General features: G+C 45.6%; 1 protein-coding gene across 5 annotated transcripts in view; it reads right to left on the bottom strand.

The window, feature by feature from the left end:
• ADNP (activity dependent neuroprotector homeobox) overlaps positions 1 to 1729 on the bottom strand; it is a 46251-nt gene extending 44522 nt beyond the window's left edge. For 3 of the 5 annotated variants that reach the window (XM_081867535.1, XM_081867536.1, XM_081867533.1), the window contains exon 1: positions 1548 to 1729. The gene's annotated coding sequence lies outside the window, so the exon portion shown is untranslated. The remainder of the gene's footprint in view (positions 1 to 1547) is intronic. The other 2 variants (XM_081867534.1, XM_081867540.1) reach the window with 2 other exon arrangements.
• Positions 1730 to 16229: the final 14500 nt, after the last annotated feature.

Below are 16229 nucleotides of genomic sequence, written 5' to 3'. Positions count from 1 at the left end.
CTTTAAATCACCACCTTGATTTTGGGAAGCAACTTCTTAACTACCATCAGGCTGCTTCAGTGGCACAGACACAATCAACCTCCATGACTTTTAGCAAAAGCTTCAGGGAGGTAAGGTGCATCAAGAACGGCAGAGATTTTAGGTACCACATCAGGATGACACTTTGGTCATCGTTTTCCAGGAAAGCAGATGGAAGTGGCCAGATTCTTTAAAATCAATGCTCTCTGCTCTCTTAAATCTTTGCCTGTGCTGCTGTCAGAGCAACTGAGCCTGCAGTGATAGGCCCATTTTCCCAGGCCTATAGAAGGCGCTGTGTGGCAACTCCATTCCGTGCATCTGGGGCCCTCCCCCCCCCTCTCTGCAGCAGCCTTACCCAGTGAAAAGAATGCGCCCCCTACTGACTTGCATGCTCATTTCTCCATTCCACCGACTTGGCTGCGGTGCAGTTTGGGTGGGGGCTGGTATTTTTTTCCTTCGATGGCCACAAACCCCAAGCAACGGTAGTTTTAACATGAAGCCACGCGCTGATTACGCACACGCCTAAGTAAAACTGAACTGGGGATGGGGGAGACGGACAAATACATAAATAGTCACAGCACCGGAGTAGAAAGGCACGTTAGAGGGAAAAGTGCCTGGTGGTGGTGTTTGTCTGCGACAGAAGCAGAAGGCAACCTCCTTTTCCCTCTTCTTTGTCTGAAATATAGGTTAGAAGAACTACTGCGCGGGATGGATGCAGTAAACAAGAGTTACGTGGGTGGATGGGTGCCTGTTACTCGCTTGGAGCTGCTACTCTGCTACAGCTACGAATCCCGCCTTTTCCAGTACACCCGACACCTCTAAGTAGGAAAGGGAGGGGGGGGTCGCAGAGGAGGCGGCCGTTCTCCATTCATTGCACCGCAGCCTGCTCTAAATTTCCAGCGCCAACTCTGCAGTCGTAAGGGGGCTTTCCTCGCTTCCTCTCCTCCCCCCCCCCGCGCACCTCCTCTCCTTCCAGCGCACTTGCTGGAGGAAAAGGCGAATCTCCGAGCATGCATCTCGGAGCGGACGGGCTGCATTCGCCATCCTCTTGCCCACCCCCCCCACGCCCGCCCGCCTCGTTCGTTCGTTCGTTCCCTCCTTCATCGGTCCACGATGCAGCCCATGCAATCGCGGTCGGGCGCAACATCCATGTGCCGCCTCCCTGGAAGGAACGGGAGGTGGGGGGGGGGGAGAAAGCGAGAGAGCGCGATGCAAACGGAGAGGCGCCCGGAGTCAAGGCGAGCAAGGGAGAGGGAAGCCGGCTACGGAGGCGTCCTCCCGCGCCTTACAACCCGGCCTCGGACGGATGGAGATGAAGAGGAGGAGGAGGAGGAGGAAGGAAGGAGGGAGGGACCGGGAGCGAGTGCTTCTTAGCGGCATGTGCAAAGATGCGAGCATCGGAGGCCGCCGGGCCCGGCTGCACCGGAGGAGGAGGAGGAGAAAGAAAGCAGGCGGCGGCGGCGGCGAAGGGAGGGCGAGGGAAGGGAGGGCGGGTTGCGCGGGGCTCCCGCGCGCGCTCAGGCACCTACCTGGCTGGGTCTCGCGCTTCCTCCTCAGCAGCGGCGGGCGCTCTTTCCCCCGGCGGCGGTGGCGCTGCTGCTCCCGTTAGCGGCTCCCGGCAGGGCGGGCGGGCGGGCGGGCAGCGGAGCCGGCGGTGCGGGGGAGACAAAGGGGGCTGGATGGCGGGCTGCGCCGGGGGGGGGGGCCGGCTGCGCGGGGGGCAGGGCGGGGGCTGGGCCCTCAGCGGGGATGAGGGGGCGGCGGCGGCGGCAGCGGCTCCGTCACCGGGGCGAGGGGCGTCGGGCTCCGGGCCGCGGGGAAGGGGAGGGGGGGCTCCCTAGGCGCCCTGCAGACAATACAGCCGGGTCCCTCCTGCCCAGAACCTGCCCTGGCCAAGATGGCGGCCGAGAAAGAGCGGAAGTGACGCGGGCGCTCATTAGCATATGGGACTCATTGTCCGGCCGGAGAGGAGGGGGACTCGCGGGCACGGGCGCACACGCCCCCCCTTCCTGTGAGGGGCATTGAGCCGGGAGGAGGCCGGACCCCGGCAATGGGACTTGGTTGTTTTTTTTCCCTTCCCTCAGTCGCGCCTCCCCTCCCGGCGTGAGGAGAAGCGGGCCCTTTAAAAAAGTAGGTGGGTGGGTGAGGGGAGCGGGTTACATAACCCCGTCAGAGTGGGGGGATTCTCGCGAGAAAGGCAGCCGGCGGCGGGATCTGCCCCGGCTCCGCTAGGAGGCGCCGCGCCCTGCGGCTGGGGCCGGAGAGAGAGGAACGCGGAGCCGCCCGCTTATCCCTCCGCCGCCCCCAGCCGGCACTACATCTTTCCCTGAGGGGAAGGGGGTCACCACGCCGGGGAAGAGGTGGCGCGCGGGAGGGGGAAGAGTCCGGAGTGAGCCCGCGGCCACGTGACTCGGGGGTGAGCCCGCCACGTGACCCCAGCTTCACCTGAGCGAGCATCCTGACACCTCGTGCCGCTAAGCTGCTGGTCACACGCCTTTGCACTAGTGCAAGAGCGAGTGTGAGGACCAGAGGGTGGCAGAGGCATCCTTGTGCCACAGTCTGGCGGCTGCTCTTGGAATAAGGCAGCAGAAGCCTTTTGTGTTGTGAGCTACCAGTAGTGTGCCTCACACCTCCCAGTAACACGCAGCCAGATTTGTTCCTGCACAATGGTGATCACCCATCAGCATGCGGCATGGCACCATTGACGCGCCATCAAGAGAGAACGGGTGAACTGCTGCACATCACATCACGGTGGCATTAACAGATAGCATACCAGTGGTGTTTTTTATTGGACAGGCCTTTATTTTATTAGCATGGGCTACTAAGCATTTACATTACCTAAAAAAATAAAGAATAAATACAGAATGCAGTATAGGATGCACGTGCAAAAAAGGATCAAGATGTTGCAGCTGTTAGCAAAGTAAACATGAGCCACCAATGTGGTACATCTGCTAAAAAAGCTAACACACTCTTAAGGCTGCATTAACAGATGCATAGCGTGAGAAGTAATAATTATACTCCATTATGCAGTGGTCAGGCCCTGTCAAAGGTACTCTGGACACGGCATTGTAAGAAGGAGGTTCGCAAACTGGAGTATGTCCAGATGAGACCAACGAAGACAATTAACAGGTCAGGAATTCAGGTCCTATGAGGAGCCATTGAAAAAGCTGAGTATGTTTAACCTAGAGAAGATAATTTTAAGTATAGACACGATAGGTATCTAAAGGGCTGTTGTGTAGGTTGGGGAAGACTTGTTCTCGGTTGCTCCACAAGGCAGGAGAGAACCAGTGGGTGAAAATTGCAGAGAACCATATTTCAGCAAAACCTTAGGAGAAACTTCAAGTCGGTATGAACTACAATGGTACCTCGGGTTACATACGCTTCAGGTTACATACCCTTCAGGTTACAGACTCCGCTAACCCAGAAATAGTACCTCGGATTAAGAACTTAACCTCAGGACAGAAATCGTGTAGTGGTGGCAGCAGCAGGAGGCCCCATTAGCTAAGGTGGTGCTTCAGGTTAAGAACGGACCTCCAGAACGAATAAAGTTCTTAACCTGAGGTACCACTGTATTTGACAGTGGAAAGGTTTTCTCTGGAGATGGTGGTTTGTTTGTTTTTTTGTCTCTGGAGGTATTTAAGCAAAGGCAGGACAACCATCTATCAGTGATGTTATGGTTACATCCTGCATTAAGGAGGGCGTTGTGCTAGATAACCTCCACAGTACCCTTCCAATTTTATAATTCTAAGACTACACAAGCAACCTAAGCTGTGGTATTGTGGCAGGAGTGCATAATCTCAGAGATGCACCTCAGCATTTTCTTGAACACTGCGAGAGATCTTGTGGCATGCCTGTAGCATCAGGTAATACAATTACATTGAGTGCAGCAAAATGTTTTGGGCCGAAGAATGGCAGATGAAGGTGATGGACTATATGGAATTGGCGGAAATGACTGGCAGAATTTGAGACCAGGGAGAAGAGTCGGTGGAGGAAGACTGGAGGAAATTTAAAGACTATCTACAGAAACATTGTAAAATTAATATTTGTTAGAAAGATGTTGGAATAATAATATATGATGTTAGCAGGAATGATATAAAGGATTTGGGAATAACTGACTTTTAATTGGTGAAAGGAGGAAAAGTAAAATTACATTATATTAAGACAATTTACAGGACAAAAATTTTAAAAGAGGGAAAGGATTTGCTGAAATAGATAATCGTGTGAGGAGGTCAAGGAAACAAGCTAATGAAAGAATAGAAAGGAGATTTGATGCTTTTTCTTTTTTCTAATTTTGTTTTGGTTTAATGGGTTTTATTTTTCTGTTTTTTTTCTTTTTTTCATATTGTGTGTTGCTTGGTTTTTGTTTAACGTGGTATGTTCATTTTTTCTTTTTGTAATTCTTGAAACTAATAAATATCATTTAAAAAACAAAACAAAACAAAATGTTTTGGGCCAATCTTTGGTGACTCCTTGACAGTAACACTCAATATCGCCGAATTAGAGACCAAATATCACAGGGGAAGCCATTCTAAGGACATTTCAACTGTCACAATTTTTAAAAAGCTGCAACAGCGCAGATAGTGCAAGTTAATTTCATTGTACAAAGGTTGTACATTGACAATAAAGGTATTATTAGTATTATTAGTGACTACTGCTTTAGTAGCCCCTCACTATGCTGGCAGATGTGCCTGGGGTAATGCAGCTGCAACCACACACAGCAGCTGCAACCATACATTGCATACCACTAGCCTAACAGTAACCATATAATAGCAGTAACAGTCTGATTACTAACTATATAGGACAGTGCAACTGTGACGTAATTGCATTGTGCATGCGATTATGTCAAGCATGCACAACAGCGTGGCTCAAGAGGTGAAAATACTAACCACACACAGCAGTAGCAATAATATAAGCAGAACAATTGGGTTTTAAGCCCAGTTTTGGCACATAAACTGCTTTGGCACAGACTGAGGCCCTGTTAGTGGATGGTTCCCTAGACTGGATGGATGGGAGATCGCCTGTTCTTGATAGATTTGCACTCCCCCTGAAGGAGCAGGTACGTAGCTTGAGGGTACTTCTGAATCCTTTGCTGTCGCTTGAGGCTCAGGTCGCCTCCGTGGCACAGAGTGCCTTCCATCACCTTCAGCTGGTGGCCTAGCCGTGCCCACATCTGGGCAGGGTTAGCCTAACTTCTGTGATCTAGGTTCTGGTAATCTGTAGGTTAGATTACTGCAAAGTATTACATGTAGGGCTGTCTTTGGAAATTTCAGCTGGTGCAGAATTTGACAGTGAGGTTGCTCACTAGGGCAAGACCGTTTAAACATATGATGGCAGTCTTGGTGCAACTGCACTGGCTGCCAATTAGTTTCCGGGCCCAATTCAAAGGGGTGTTTTTGAGCTATAAAGCTTTAAACCGCTCGGGACCGCAATACCTCAAGGACTGCCTCTCCCCTTATGAACCTATCCAGACCCTGCAATCATCATATGAGGCCTTTCTTTGTGCGTCTCCTCCATGAGAGAACCAGAGGGTGGCAACACGAGAACAGGCCTTTTCTGCAGTTGCTCTACATTTGTGGAATGCTCTTCTGGGGGAGGTTCATATGGTGCCTTTATTACACATCTTTAGGTGCCAGGTGAAAACTTTCCTCTTCAACTAGGCCTTTGCCTAATGTAATAGTCTATGTACTTTTAAATGTCGAAACAAAATAAAAATAAATTAAATAAATTAAATTCCTTCCATTAGCACTTTAGAAACCAACTAAGTTACAGTGGTGCCCCGCAAGACGAACGCCTCGCAAGACGGAAAACCCGCTAGACGAAAGGGTTTTCCGTTTTGGAGGCGCTTCGCAAAACGAATTTCCCTATGGGCTTTCTTCGCAAGACGAAAATGTCTTGCGAGTTCCTGCGGGATTTTCCCCCTTCCCCCCCCCCTTTCCTAAGCCGCTAAGCTGCTTATCAGCTGATCCGCTAAAAGCCGCTAAACCGCTAATAGCGCTAATCCGCTAAGCTGTCAATGGGCTTGCTTCGCAAGACGAAAAAACCGCTATACGAAGAGCCTCACAGAACAGATTAATTTCGTCTTGCGAGGCACCACTGTAGTTACAGTGGTACTTCGGGTTACAGACGCATCAGGTTACAGATGCTTCAGGTTACAGACTCCGCTAACCCAGAAATAGTACCTCGGGTTAAGAACTTTGCTTCAGGATGAGAACAGAAATCATGCTCTGGCGGTGCGGCACCAGTGGGAGGCCCCATTAGCTAAAATGGTACCTCAGGTTAAGAACAGTTTCAGGTTAAGAACGGACCTCCAGAACGAATTAAGTTCTTAACCCGAGGTACCACTTTGTTGGTATGAGCTTTCATGTGCATGCACACTTCTTCAGATACACTGAAACAGAAGTCACCAGACCCTTATATATAGTGAGAGGGTGGGGAGGGGTATTACTCAGAAGGGTGGTGGGAATGGGTGATTGGCTGATAGGTATGGTAAACCTGTTGACAAACTGTTAACAACTGCAATTGGTCTTACAGGAAAAAGCAATGGGTGAGATGGCTAAAAATAGCTTTATCATGTAGAATGAGATAAGAATCCAACGTCTCTATTCAGACCAGGTCTCTCCATGGTTTTAAGTTTGGTTGCAATTCAGCAACTTCTCTTTCCAGTCTATTTCTGAAATTCTTTTGTAATAAGACAGCTACTTTGAGATCCTGTATAGAATGTCCTGGGAGATTGAAGTGTTCTACTGGTTTCTCTGTCTTGTAAATCCTGATATCTTTTAAATGTGTTTGTGAAGGGGGAACAGTATTAGTTTGGTTTGATTTGTTCTTGTTTCCATTGTGTACTTTCTGGTTTTATTTTGTATTTTTATGTTATGAACCACCCTGAGATTTTCGGATGAAGGGCAGTATACCCATTTAATAAATAAATAAATAAAATAATAACAGATGCAATAATAATAACAATAATACCACAGATGCTGCTGCTGTGGCTGTATAGCATGTGTTTTTATACAGCATGCCATTAGCATCACTGTACTGGCAAGCATCATCATTATCCTTAATATATGTGATTAATTATAATATGGTTACCTATATGAAGGAAAGTTATTAGTATATCATTTCATTATCCCAGCATTTCCATCTCAGTCTAGCAGAGGGGACCGTGCAGATATTACTATAAATGAGTTGCAATGTGGAACAAAGTGTTGGGGTGGCGGGAAAAGTTGCTTGGACAGAGGAAACACTAGGGGGTGGAGGGCAGATTTTCCTTCCTCCCCAATAAAGTTCCTAAGCAGGCCTGGTATCAGCGCCCAGCACTTTGAACAGCAGGACCCACCTGGACTATGCAGAATTAGATAAATTAACAGGAAGGATTTGAAACCTGCGGGATCAGAGGTTCTTAGAGGACTGGAGTAAATATATGAACTATTGTAATTGTGATGAACAGATTACACTAGTAGGACTGTAAGAGGTTTTGTAAATCTGAAATATTACAAGAAAGACTATGAAAATAATTATTGGTTAAGGACAATTAAATGCAATATAGAAATTAAGGAATGCAGAATAAGTGATAAAGAACGGAAAATCATCAGAGGTGTTGATGGAAGTCTAAAAACATTGTATAAGATGAGAAGATATGTTGAGAAGATATGTTGAGAAGTATGAGATTTGTTGTATGACTGTTGGAACTGATATGTTAAAAAATCAATAAAAATGTATATGTGTGTGTGTGTGTACATATGTATGTATGTATGTATGTATGTATAACAGCAGGACCCGCCATCTTGATTTCTGAGTGCTCTGGAGTGACACTAAACTGCACTCTCCAGGATGTTGTGGCAAATTAAAAATGGCAGTCATGGGCCTGATCCTGGGAGGACCCACTGACATTGGCAGATAAGGTTGACAAATGCCTGCTTAAATCTGGAGCCACCCTTTCTCTTAACTGTACCCTTACTTTTATTTATCCTTGTTCTTAAAATTCCCAAGCATTGTACAAAAATTAAAACACCAAAGCCTTTCTTTCATCCTAAGAACATAAGACAAGCCTACTGGATCAGGCCAATAGCCCATCTAGTCCAGCATCCTTCTCTCACAGTGGCCAACCAGATGCCTGTGGGAAGCCTGCAAGCGACCGGTATTCAGAGTCATGCCTCTGACAGTGAGGACAGAACATAACCGTCATGACTAGGAGCCATAGGTAGCCTCATCCTCCATAAATCTGTCCAATCCTCTTTTAAAGCCATCCAAGTTGTTGGCCAACACTGCCTCCTGCAGGAGCGGGTTCCATAGTTTAACTCTGCAATAGAACGAATAATTTAAAAAATCTGTCCAGAATCTTCCAAAATTCAGCTTCATCGGATGTGCATGAGTCCTAGAATTATGACAGAGGGAGAAAAGCTTTTTCTCCATCACTTCCTCCATTCCATGTATAGTTTTGTAAACTTCTATCATGTCGCTTCTTACTTGCCTTTCTTTCAAATGAAAAAGTCCCAAATGCTGCAACATTTTGTCATAGATAAATTACTCCACCTTGCTCATTTTGGTTGCCATTCCTTGAACCTCCAGATTTTTGGACTACAACTCCCGTGAGCACTAGCCGGATCAGCCTAAATGGACAGGGATTAGTGGGAGCTGTGGTCCACGGAATCTGAATGGCGCCAGAATGGGGAAGGCTGAAGAAAACAGATCACAACCCTTTGGCAGGGATGACGAATAAAGAATAAAGCACCGTTACAGAGAAAAGAAAGGGAAACGGTGGAAGATTAATGGGAATTACTCCTGTGGGGGAGGATTTAAAGTTCTGCACCTAGGGAGAGTGTTTCAGTGAGGCAAGAACCTGCTCACTGCCTCTGAGATTGGGTGGTCTGGCTTCCATCCATAGGGACAACATCCAGTATGAGCAAAGCATATCTGTGCTCAGAGCACATGTTGAATACATGGCCAAGGATTTGAACAGCCTGTGGGCCTTCCCACCAGTCCACACATGTACTGCCAGTCACAATCCATCAGTAGTACTCCAAATATATGTTATGAATAATAGCTTTGTTTAGACAAGAATTTCAAGGGTTCAAGGTGTTTCCCGGATAATTGTACCAATCATTACTGCAACAGCCCCAACTGTTATGCCAGGACCATTATTGTCCCTACCTAGGAGGTATGCTAAGTATATATAATGGTTTGTCTAAGGCCATGGGCGTAGCTAGGATTTAGCGGTGTGTGTGTGTATGTGGATAGGACACCCACCTGACCTGTTCCAGAACCGAGCTACCTCTGACACAAAGCCACACCTATCGCTCAGTCGGGCATCACTATAATGCACCGCAACATCATCCTAATAATAATAATAATAATAATAATAATAATAATAATTTTATTATTTCTATCCCTCCTATCCTTCAGGGTTCCCCCAGCCACTCTGGGTGGCTCCCAACAGAACACTAAAACACTAAAACTTCAAATATAAAAAATTTCCCTAAACAGGGCTGCCTTCAAATGTCTCACAAGTGACCTCGGTAAATGTTTCAATTTCAAATATTCTGATTATTTCTACTTTGAGTTAAGTATTGTTATTTGTTTACTTGATTTAGGCGGGGGCAGCTGCCCCTGCACCCTGGCCACGTCCATGTCTAAGGCCACCTAGTGAGTTATGTGGCTGAGATGACATTTGATCCCCCGCTATTGGCCCCTGCAGAAGTATTACCTTGGCTGCAGATGGACCGTGCTCACATTGTGGTACCATGTGTGTGAACCACTGCCTTCTAGAGCCCTATCTGCAACTGCTTCCATTTGTATCATTTAGCTGCCTCGGTTGCAAGCCCGGTGGCTCCATACAGTCCCGAGATTATGCCAGGTATGAACTTTACTTAACCAGCATGCTGCAAAGTTAAAGACTGCAAAACATTCTACACGTCATATGTTCTTTCTGTCTTTCCTTACGTAGATATCCCAATGGTCCACCTTGTCCAGCATACCGTTCTCACAGATGCCTGTGGGAAACCAGAGAGCAGAATGGGAGCACAAGAGCAACTCTCCCCTCCTGTGCTGTCTCCAGCTGTGGAGGGGAAAAGGAATAGCCAGCTAGCCCTCTCCATGGATTCGTCTAATCCTCTTTTAAAACCATCCAAGTTGGTGGCCATCACTGAGGGAGCGAATTTCATAGCTTGACGGTGTACTGCATGAAGAAGGAAACGATGGTGGCTTCATGGGCTTTGAGACAATCCCTGGGAGAGATAGCTGTTGCTTCCATTGTACCCACAGGGAGTTGAAGCTCGGAGTAAAACAGCTCAAACTAGCGTTTCCTTGTGAGTTTTTCTCTGACTGCAAAACGTTCCTTCTTTACTTCAATGGAGAATGCAGCTCCGTGCCTTTTTATTCCGTTCTACATAGATGTCCCTTGACTAAAATGAATTGAAATGAATAGATATCCCTTGACTGAAATGAAATGTGCATATGCTATTCCTGCATGTGCGGGAAGAGCATATGCACATCAAAGCAAACACAAGAGTCCGAGTTAGGGTCACTTGCCCAGGAAGACTTTCTGTTGTAATTGGCTGAAGCAGACAGCTGAATTGAGGCCTAAATCTAATACACTCTCCATTTCATCACCAAGGCTTCTGTTAGATACGTATCCCAATTCAAATACAGTAGTACCTTGGGTTACATATGCTTCAGGTTACATACGTTTCAGGTTACAGACTCCGCTAACCCAGAAATAGTACCTCGGGTTAAGAACTTTGCTTCAGGATGAGAAAAGAAATCGTGCTCCGGCGGCGTGGCAGCAGCTGGAGGCCCCATTAGCTAAAGTGGTGCTTCAGGTTAAGAACAGTTTCAGGTTAAGAATGGACCTCCGGAACGAATTAAGTACTTAACCCGAGGTACCATTGTATGAGTAAGAGTTCTGTGGCACTTTAAAGACGTAACAAATTTTATTATGGTATACGCTTGTGTGGGCTAGAGTTAAGTTCATCAGGTGCATGGAGTATCCTAAGTTGGCAAGTGTACATACACATGGTTGCATATCCTCCATCATTTTTCTGATGAAAATAGGCATATCATTTATATTTTATTTTATTTCATTTCATTTCTACCATGGCCACCTGACTGGGTTGCCCCAGACCAGGCATAGGCAAACTCGGCCCACCAGAAGTTTTGGGACTACAACTCCCATGATCCTTAGCTAACAGGACCAGTGGTCAGGGATGGTGGGAATTGTAGTCCCAAAAACATCTGGAGGGCCAAGTTTGCCTATGCCTGTCCCAGACACTCTGGGCAGCTTCGAACATATATAAAAACATAATAAAACATTAAACATTTTTATAAAAACCTTCCCTATACAGGGCTGTCTTCACCTGTCTTCTAAAGGTTGAGTAGTTACTTTTCTCCTTGGCTCATGGGTTGCATAACTCCATACCCCCCAACATTTTTCTGATGAAAATAGGGACGTCCTAAGGAAAAGCAGGACATTCTGGGATCAAATCAGAAACTGGGATGGCTTCTGTAAATCCAGGACTGTCCCTGGAAAATAGGGACACTTGGAGGGTCTGTGGTTGTGGGGAATGTGAAGGACCATAGCTCAGTAGAAGAGTATCTGCCTTGGATCAGTGGCGTAGCGTGGGTTGTCAGCACCCGGGGCAAGGCAAGTAATTTGCGCCCCCTAACCCGTGGATTTGCGCCCCCTAACCCTAATCCCCAGATGTTGCACCTGGTGCGGCCGGCCCCCCCTGCACCCCCCACGCTACGCCACTGCCTTGGATGCATGCGGTTCCAGGTTAAATTCCCTGCTGCTTCAAGTAGGGCTATGAATGTCCCTTGTCTGAAATCTTGGAGAGCTGCTGCCAGTCAGTTTAGGCAATATTGAGCTAGATGAACCCTGCTCAGTGCAAGACAATTTCCTGTGTCCCTAATTATAAGCAGCGAGGTTAGAGAGGGAAATCAAATGCAAACAGCAGCGAACTGACAATTATCTTAAACGTATGCAAAATAATGACAGAGATCATTCACAAAGCGGTGTTGATAACAGAAACATCCTGGCATCCTTAAGCCTTTTGAAACTTGTAATGGGAAAAGAAAAGAAATGTCAGGCCTCAGGTGATAGATTTGAACTTCTTGATAAGTTGTCTTTTCACTCTGGAGTCTCCCTTTGAAGTTCCTATGTTCAAGAATGGCCACATTAAGGTTGTCGACAGAGTGTTTGAGGGCACTGAAATATTCTCTAAATATTGCCCTTTCTGAGATCAGAGTTGTGTCAATTTATGTTCACAGGTGTAAAATTACTATTATAATAATAGTTGTATTAGTGTAAATAATAATAATGATGATGTATCATTACGATTATTATTATGACAGCCAACTCCCCCCTTATGTGGGGGGCCATTTCAGGCCATTGCGCACTTGTGTGAAATCGCCTATGATCAGAACACCCACTGAAAAAGCCTGCAAGCAGCGGTTTGACTTCAGCCACCAGATGCGTACTCCATTGTCTCTTGAAACAGACAGGTGCCAGCTACTTCAAGATTAAGCACATCTAGAGTCACACTTCGAAAAGTAGGCAGGAGGCCACATCTGCACTATATACTTAAAGCCGTATCATACCTGTTTAAACAGTCATAGCTTTCCAAAAGGAATCCTGGGAGCCCTAGTTAGTTAAGGGCATTGAGAGTTGTTAGAAGACTTCTGTTCCACTCCGAGAACTACAATTCCCAGAGTCACAATGGAAGAGGGAATGATTCTTAAACCACTCTGGTTAGTCACCATCAGCTCAGACAATTAGTATGACACTATGGCGCTTAATCAACTGGCCACAGGAAGGAAGGAAGGATGGAAGGAAGGAAGGGAGAGAGAAAGAAAAGCTAGAGCTTATTTTAGTAAACACCAGCAATTAAACATGAGCAAATAGGCATTCGTTTAAAAGGAATGCTTTCCATTCAAGTAGTACATTTCTGTTTCCAGTCACTTTGAAGGAATCAAAGATAATGACAGCATGCAGACAACCGAGGACGTAAATGGAATTTGTTAAAGGTAAGTTAGAGAACTGGCTTACTAACAAGAGGGTGTGAAGAGAATGGTGGTCTATGCTCCTATCGGAATGTGTGAGAGCAGCTGCCTGAAACCATCTATTCCCCGACTCGAATCTTCCTCTGCATATTGGACATAACAGCAGGCTAACTTAAAGGGTTCTTGTGAAGAGAAGGTTGGTAATACCTGGCTTGAGTCCTGTGCATTTAAGGAATTACTGCTGGGATAGCTGTGTCACTAGAGCATGAGACTTTTAATCTCAGGGTTGTGGGTTCGAGCCCCCCACATTGCTCCTGGATTGCAGAGGGCTGGACTGATGACCCCTGTAGTCCCTTTCAATTCTATGATACTAAATTTAGTTTTCCAAGCATATTTGGCCTTACATTATTTTCTTTAGGTGCCATGTTAAGCCCAATGAACTCAAGTTCTGATCAAGCGCTGACTAGGTTCAAAGTAAACTAAAGTCAACCTTTTTCATCTTAGCTTCCTAAACATGAATTCAGATATGAAGTACTATAGTCAGGGCACTATCTTAAAGGTGAGGGAGTTGGATCACATACTGTCATTATAATGAGACATGGCTGGGGGAACGAGGTTCTAAGGCTTATAGTTAAAAAATGGTTCAACTCTTAAAACTTGGCAGTGTAATAAAAGCAAGCTTGGTGGATGGCCCATACCAAATTTGCGGTACAAAGGATATTACTTGTTTTAAGCAAGCTAAACATTTGGTGAGACTGGCATACTGACAGATGCTGTGCATTTTTCTTCCATAGACTTTGCTGAGGTATTTTTTTCTGGAAATATTTCTCCATTTGCATTGTGCCTTTTGGGAAATAGTTTGTTGTGTTAGGTCAAGGAGAACATATTTAGTGTGTGCTTTTCCCTATTATTAGCGTAACGTATCTGTACTCTTTGGAGTAAGCTTAGGCCCGCCCTGTGGAACTCCATCCCATCAGATGTCAAGGAAATAAACAACTATCTGACTTTTAGAAGACACCTGAAGGCAGCCCTGTTTAGGGAATTATTTAATTTTTGATGTTTTATCTTGTTTTTAATATTCTGTTGGGAGTCGCCCAGAGTGGCTGGGAAAACCTAGCCAGATGGGCTGGGTGTAAATAATAAAAAATTATTATTATTATTATTATTATTATTATTATTATTATTATTATTATTATGGCTTCATAGCTCCCTTATTAACAATTTAAACTGCATTGTATTGTTGAAAAAAGAGGAATAAAACTTGGCAGATATTAATATTCAATTAACCAAAAATGGTATTTCTTACTGGGTACTTGTAAAATGGGGTGGTAGATTCAATGGCATTGGCTATATGTGCCTATTCCAGTGAACAGACAAGTCTTAAGATGTAGGTCCCATCACACTACTGTTTTTTTTTATTTGGTGGATTTATGTCCTGCTTTTGGACTGGAGTCTGAAAAACAACCAACCAACATTTATAAAGCACAACACATGCACCAGGAAATACATAGTCTTGCAACAGCAAGCTTCCTTTTCTTTTGCATTCACCACTACACACAAACATAACAGATTGGGTTGTAGTTTTATCCCCGCTCCCCCAATGCAATCACAATTTGGGAGTACCTGTGGGCCTGCTATATTTTCCAGAAGAGAACCTAACCATTCATGGATAGAAAATTTGCAATTCTATATAGCCTGAACTCTGGAGCTTGATTTCCATATTCCTTTCATGTATACTATGAATTACAAATAACCAAACTCTCTTGAAGTGCAGAGGTATACTGCACAAAAAATTACTGCCGGGGATCAGAGTGTACTTTTTGTTTTGTTTTTCCACGAACAGTTCACATTAGGATTCTATTAATGTTAGCAGTAATCTAAATATGGATAAGTGTACAGCCATGAAGACATTACTGCACTAGCTGTATTCAGAGAAGTATGCACTGTTGTATTTAGCTGCAAAAAATCTTATGTAGGTGCACCCATGAAAAATAGGCCACACTGTACATGTGTCCATATCCAAGTGCTTCTGGAGTTTTTTTGCCTATCTCGTCCCAAACGAACATTATTTGTTAAAAAATCCTGCCTTGCTTTTGCATAGAAATGCTCAAGGAAGCTAAAGTCCAGCCATAATTCCTAGCGAGGGGTAGTAATTTTCCAAAGCAATGCAATTATGAATTACATAATGTGGTTCAGGCCCTACCTAAAGGTCCAAATCAAAAGTTTAGCACCAGGAGTGTGTTTTTTTGGACCTCTAGCAGTTATGCCATAAGGCATTTTATGTTGCTTAACATCCATATGAAGCTGTTGAGAATAGTTACTAAGAGATTTGTGGTCAAGTGCCATCAATATGCTGATAAAATAAACGCAGCTCTATTTCTCCACAACATCTGAATCACAAGAGGCTGTGCAGGCCCTGGACCAGGGGATGCTGGGAAATTAACTAGGCTTGAATCCTGGCAAAATGGAGGTTTTAGGGGCAAGTGGTTCTTGTGTCTGAGAAACTGGCTGATTTCCCATGCTGGATGGGGCAGCACCTCCTCTGAAGGAGCCCCCACAGCCTGGGGACTTGCATGGGGGTTTTCGCTTGGGAACCACACTGCAAGGGATGTTGTCAGCCCCATGTTCAGTGCTTGGGGAAACTAGAGCTGACAAAGTGGTTGTTTGTCGCCTCCCGTCCATTGACAAGGACAGGAGAAACAAGGATGCAGTTTGCAAGTGTGACTATTTTGCTTTGCTGCAGTTGCTTGCAAAATGTAGTTTTGTTTCTCCCCTCTGTGCCATATGATGGGGGAAGAAGAAGCAGCAAGGCTGCTTAGCGCTGGGTTGGGTCCATGAGAGGCAGAACCACACCCAGCACTAAATAGGACCTGCCTTCCTCACATTAGCTCATCATCAGGGGTGTGATCCTGCTTGGTCCAAATGCACTTAATTTAAATACATGGAGGGGCAGACTGAATGGTATTTTCTGTTGCTCTGACTTATGCACATGGAGAGGGGCAAATGCACTTGATCCACCTTCAGCTTCCCTGGGATGCAACGTGCAAATGTAGTCTACATGCATAAAATCTAACATGCATAGGCCCATTCCACCCCCCCCCCAGCGGACATGTGAATCTTTAAACAATGAATATCATGTTAAAGAAGGATGCAAATAGCTTACTCCATTCAGAGCAGGTGGTCTCATCCCACACATACCCAAAATTTAAACACAA

The sequence above is a fragment of the Podarcis erhardii genome (assembly GCF_964252035.2).
Source record: "Podarcis erhardii genome assembly, chromosome: 6".
NCBI classification, from domain to species: domain Eukaryota; kingdom Metazoa; phylum Chordata; class Lepidosauria; order Squamata; family Lacertidae; genus Podarcis; species Podarcis erhardii.
Note: the sequence above shows the minus strand (reverse complement) of the source record. Positions and strands in the feature narration are given on the sequence as shown.